This window comes from Cololabis saira, chromosome 8, assembly GCF_033807715.1.
Source record: "Cololabis saira isolate AMF1-May2022 chromosome 8, fColSai1.1, whole genome shotgun sequence".
NCBI classification, from domain to species: Eukaryota; Metazoa; Chordata; class Actinopteri; order Beloniformes; family Belonidae; genus Cololabis; species Cololabis saira.
Genome location: NC_084594.1, coordinates 48,961,101 through 48,966,964, shown reverse-complemented (window position 1 = coordinate 48,966,964; position 5,864 = coordinate 48,961,101). Strand labels below are relative to the sequence as shown.

The window sequence follows — 5,864 nt, the reverse complement described above, 5'->3', positions numbered from 1 at the left end:
ACGGGGAACTTTCTCCAGGGGAGAGCAGCATAATCGTGCCAGCCGGGATCAGACCGGGAACAGCGATACTAGCGGCCAGAGCGAGAACTGCAGGTCGCGTACGCGTTCAGTGTCTTTTTGAGAACGTGCACGTCGACGCGTCAAATGTACGCAGGATACGCAGGATACGCGAGACGTGACGTCACGCGTATCCTGCGTCTCGCGTACGCGTTCTGAACTGCAAGTATAAACGCGGCTTAACGTGCACCCAGGTGTGTTATACACCAAAATGTGCGTCTCCATCGTGCGACACCACGCATTACTTTTCTCTTTCAAAAGTGTTACCGTGGCAACGCTAGACGCGAAAAAGCGCACCCACCCTTCATCTGATTGGTCCATATTTGATAGTTCTCCAAAAGTCACCAAAATTTGCATGCAAGCCAGGCCTGGCGATAAATGTGATATTTCATGGTTTCCATTAATGGGCGTGGCCTAACGGCTCAACAGCGCCCCCTAGAATACTTTTCTCTGCCATAACTTTTGAATGGTTTCACATAGAGAGTCGTGGGTGGTGTCATGGGACTCTGTAATGAGTCCTTAAGCTTCGTTGGCCTTAATTAGCCCCGCCCCTTCTTCTGATTGGTTGTCCCGATTTTCTGCTATAACTTTTGAATGGTTTGACATAGAGAGTCGTGGGTGGTGTCATCAGATTCTTTATGGAGTCCTTGACCTTCATTAGCCTGAATTAGCCCCGCCCCTTCTTCTGATTGGTTGTCCTTTTTTTATAATAAAATTGCCGCGAGCCGCCAGTCGCTCTCGCGCTGACTCCCGCTTCCTGATTCAAACGTCTTCCGGCCCCGCCCCCTGACCAATCAGTGGCGAGTAGGGTGATGGCGGCCCCGCCCCCCGACCAATCAGTGGCGAGTAGGGTGATGACGGCGCCGCCCCCCGACCAATCAGTGGCGAGTAGGGTGATGACGGCCCCGCCCCCCGACCAATCAGCTCCCTGTAATGTGGTGACTTCAGAAATATTCCCGGCTCAGCCCGGTTACAACCTTGGCAGAATGGTTACAGAAAAAGTAATAATTTAAATAGTAGGGTTTTACTAATATTTATAACTTACAAATATTTAAAAAATTAGGAAAAAAAAAGTTCCAGACATTTTATCGCTATGTTGGTCTGTCCTAACCCAGCAAACATTGCACGTCCAGGTGACGTGCAGATCTAGTCTATATTTGGTCGGTCCGTCGAAGACCCTTTCTAGACGTCCATACGACGTCCAATTCTTTGACGTCTAAATATGAACGTCCATACGACGTGCAATTCTTTGACGTCTAAATATGAACGTCCATACGACGTCCAATTCTTTGACGTCTAAATATGAACGTCCATACGACGTGCAATTCTTTGACGTCTAAATATGAACGTCCATACGACGTCCAATTCTTTGACGTCTAAATATGAACGTCCATACGACGTCCAATTCTTTGACGTCTAAATATGAACGTCCATAAGACGTCAATATGCAGTTCAATATCTGACCTCTGGTTGGGTAATTTTTTGTGACGTCATGCAGACGTCTAAAACAGGTGCAAGAAATGTATTTGATTAAAGAAGAATATATCTTGTATTGTTTATGTAACCCAGTCGATAGTTGAATATATATATATATATATATATATATATATATATATATATATATATATATATATATATATATATATATATATATATATATATATATATATATGTATATATATATATATATATGTATATGTAGAAAATTGGGACTGGTAATATTATTGTTTCTTTGAAAATGTTTATTTTATTTATTAACTCTCATTTGGTTATTAATCTGTAATTATATTTATTTTGCACACACCCAATTTTAATATTATTTGTGAGAGAAAGTAGCTCTCATGGTAATTCCACCCTATTCTCGCGAGAGTTCCACCTGGTCTCGCGAGAGTTAGAGCGAGAGCCAGAGAATGCGCCCAGACATGCAGCAATGACGAGCAGATGCGAAATATAGAAGAAAGTCACAATAGCGGTTGTTAACTCACTTAGGAGCAAAGAAAAACTCTGGAAACTATACCTACTGGAAGCGGAGAAGTGTTTGAAGACCTGTGAGTTGTTTTCGGCAGAGACTGGTGAGTTACCTGAGCGAGCTAGCTCGCGCTAGCTAGCGAATGCTAACAGCAGTAGCCACATGGTGCATGTGTGCATGAAATGCCGGTGAACTTGTAAAAAACTTTTTTTACGAAATTTTACTTACGGCTACTTTTCACTGTGTGTGTTAAGAGCTAAAGCTATTATTTTGCTCGGATTATCTATTAGCTATTTATTTTGCTGCTCTGTGTGTGTATTTTCTGTTTTATTCTGAGATGCACTGTTATGAGGTGTGTGTTAAAGCCTGCTAAAGAAGTTAATTCTTAACAAGGCAGATACTCTGAAGTCTTGAATGTATTATTTTAATGTGTGTTAAAGGTGCATTTTGTTATTTTCAGTTCATTTCATACATAACGTGTGCAATGGTTAAAAAGAGTGTTGAAATTCATTTTATTTCATCTGGTAAACGGATAAATAAATACCATAATTCATGGTTTATTAAATGTGTGAAAAATGTATGAAAATACTTACCTTGAGAAAAAAAGAGAACTGTACAGTTAAAAAGATAATTCATCTAAGCATTACTGTGTCATTTTTTATGATGTTTCTGTTTTGCATGGGTATTTGTAAATAATTACGTATTACTAACAGTCTTTTCCTTTTTCCATGGCATGTACCAGGCATCAATGGGTTAACATTTAATTATCTTTCCTTTTTGAGTCGTATTCAAATCTCAATAATCTTGCGATTGTTTCTAATCGTAATAATCTTGGGATTGTTTCAGTGTGTCCGAAAAAAAGATTCTCCACAAACATCTGCACACGTCGGTAACATCGTCAGGATGGAGACCATGGAGCAGTTTGACGAGGAGGAAATGCATCTCATTGACAACAGTAACTTTGAACGCATGGTGAGTTTTGCAAATCTGCAAATGTGTCTAGTCAATAGGGTTGAAGCATCTTTTGATCCGACCGTACAGTCCAGTTTCATGCAAGAAACGAATCACTTCCTTAGCCACTATAGCTGATGGTTCTCCTTTAGGGCCAAAACAAGAAAATAAACAAAAAGAAATGATCCCAAATTTATTCAAAAGGATCCCCACATCCACATACTGTAACCCAGTCGGATGTTTTCCCACTATGTGTAAATAATGATTGAGCCCACAATGACCCAACCTCATTCTGCAGAACTTCACTAAGTCTTTTCTGGAAGAAGAGCTGAATGGAACTGACCTAACATTCAGTTGTAAAGAGAAATGGATTTCTACCCTTTGATGGCATTCTCCCATGCTGACTGACTCTTTTTACACTTTCCTGCTCTAAGGACTTTTTAGCTATAATGTCGACCCTTTCATTTGATGGCAGATTTCTTAATGTCACTGTCTTCTACTCTTGCAGAAGGAGGTATGAGGTTCGACAAGGCGGCAACAGAAGACCTCATCAAGCAAACCAGCGCTGGCCATCTGAAGCATGCACCACAGAGACGTCAGCAGTGAGGCGAGGTTATCCTAGATCCTGACAGCAAATTCTGCACTGAGGACTGCGCTCTCACACTCTCTCTCTCTCTCACACACACACACACACACACACACACACACACACACACACACACACACACACACACACACACACACACACATACACACACACAGGTGTATGTTTACAGTACATCCGGCAGCCCATTGCCATACAGTTTGGAAAGGAGTCATCCTCGCCTGTCCTGCATGCTATGTATATATAAACAGAGAGCTTTTGTATTTGAGGATCATTTCTATTGAGTCCTTAGCTGTTACAGGGTTGTAGTGTTGCTTTTTTGTGTTTTTATTGTGTTGGAATGATAAATGTTACTAAAACTATGTAACATCTTGATTTTACTGATTGTTACCATTTTTTATTTGTGTTCTCCATTTAAAATGGGAAAGTTTTGAATATATTTATTATTGTAATGCTTTGGAAAAAAAATTCTACTGAATGTTCAGTAGAACGCCGGTTATTCATGCTCTCTCTCTCTCTTCCTTCACTTGCAGGCACCTGGTCGGTGATGTGGCAGCCTTAGTTTCCTTTTTTATCCTGTTGTTTCGTTTTGCATCCTACAACACACATCTACATTCTCCACTCACACAACATGCACCTCATGCTTACTTTACTGACATCCACATCCCATGTTTTGTAATCTTTTGTTGGAATTATTTAAGTTGTCGTTTCTTATTAATAAACATATTTTTTTATTCCTTATCATGGTGTGTCTCCCTCCTTGTCATGGCTGTATGAGCCAGGCTGTGACAGTTACTATTTGAATTTTACTTTGTATTGCATGCTCTGTTTTAAAAATGGAAAAAAAATGTTCCTATTTTATTGCTCTCTAAAAAGCAGTGAATTTTGATTATACTGAATTGTGATTTCTTTTGAAAATGCAGTCAAAATAATTGTCATGAAATGCTATTTTGTATTGTTTGCATACATGGAGCATCAAGGAACTTCAGTCTGGTATGGGTGAGATTGTCGCATTTGTCTGAAGATCGGCTTTGTTTACTGTTCAAGTCTTACTTTTCAAGAACTCTCTTAAAATGCCACCATTGCTGGGTGTTAAACTGTGTTTAACTCTTTGCTTTGAAAATCGACAATCTTAATTTAACCAGCCTATGGGTAAGAGGTGACCTGTTTGTCTATGGTGATCTCCTTTAGCAAATGGAGTTTTGGGTAGAATACATTAAAAGGATTCCTCAAATGTAGAACCATAATTTGCCCATTATCTACTCACCATGTCTATGAATGCCCTGAAACACTTTGAAATTTCTAAACACAATTTCAGATTCAGGGAACAGCAGCTGATTTTCATACAATGGTGTTATGGAAACCATTTGTAGCTAGTTGCCATATCTAAACAGCTGCTGTCTCTGGAATCTGAAATTGTTTTTTTGAAGTTAAAAAAGTGTTTTAGGGTATCCATAGTCATGAGGCAGAGTAGATAATGGGCAAATTATGGTTCTGTTAGAGTAGTCCTTTAATGGCTGCACTACTGAGGTAAGGAGGGGGGGTCCATTCCAATGTCGAAAAAAGACGTTAGGAAGACGTCCCTAATGACCTGTTTTGGAGGTCCTGGTGACGTTGATACCCGACGTCAAAAGAACGTTAAAAAAAAAGACGTCCATTCCAATGTCGAAAAAGACGTTAGGAAGACGTCCCTAATGACCTGTTTTGGACTAGAATTGGCCCTTATCTGGAGGTCCTGGCGACGTTGATACCCGACGTCAAAAGAACGTAAAAAAAAGACGTCATCTGGCGTTACATTCCTGTACCCTCCTGGGACGTCAAACTGCGACCTTAAAAAGACGTTGTTTAGACGTCTTTTTGCGCACTGGGAAGCCAGTAGGTCAAATAAAAGGAATAGCTGAGACTTAGCTCAGCCAGATTATTGCGGTCTTTGCTGCCAGAGGTCGAGAGTTCAAGCCTGGCTTGATATGCCAAAATTTTTGTCAGCAATTTTTGTGTTTTTTTTACATCAAAATGTTCGTCTCTGTCCTGTGACGACGCACATTTCTTTTCTCTTTCCCCTTCTTCTGATTGGTTGTCCCGATTTTCTGCCATAACTTTTGAATTTGAGTGGAGTTTGCGCGCGCAGCTCCCGCGGGGGGAGGGGCTGATGTTCAGCGCGGCCGCCATCTTGGTCGAGGCGCCGCATTGACTGCCTGAGAACGTCGGGCGTGGCCGCCATCTTGGATCGGTATCGCTTTAACTCTAGAGCGTTCACTTCTATTGTGGAAGGAGGTGTCTGCA

At 40.8% G+C, this 5,864-nt stretch overlaps 1 long non-coding RNA gene across 1 annotated transcript; it reads left to right on the top strand.

The window, feature by feature from the left end:
* The first annotated feature begins 1,968 nt into the window (after positions 1 to 1,968).
* Positions 1,969 to 4,322, top strand: LOC133449605 (uncharacterized). The gene is made up of 4 exons (XR_009783052.1): positions 1,969 to 2,129; positions 2,873 to 2,998; positions 3,486 to 3,589; positions 4,115 to 4,322. It is a non-coding gene; the product is annotated as an uncharacterized LOC133449605 (long non-coding RNA).
* Positions 4,323 to 5,864: the final 1,542 nt, after the last annotated feature.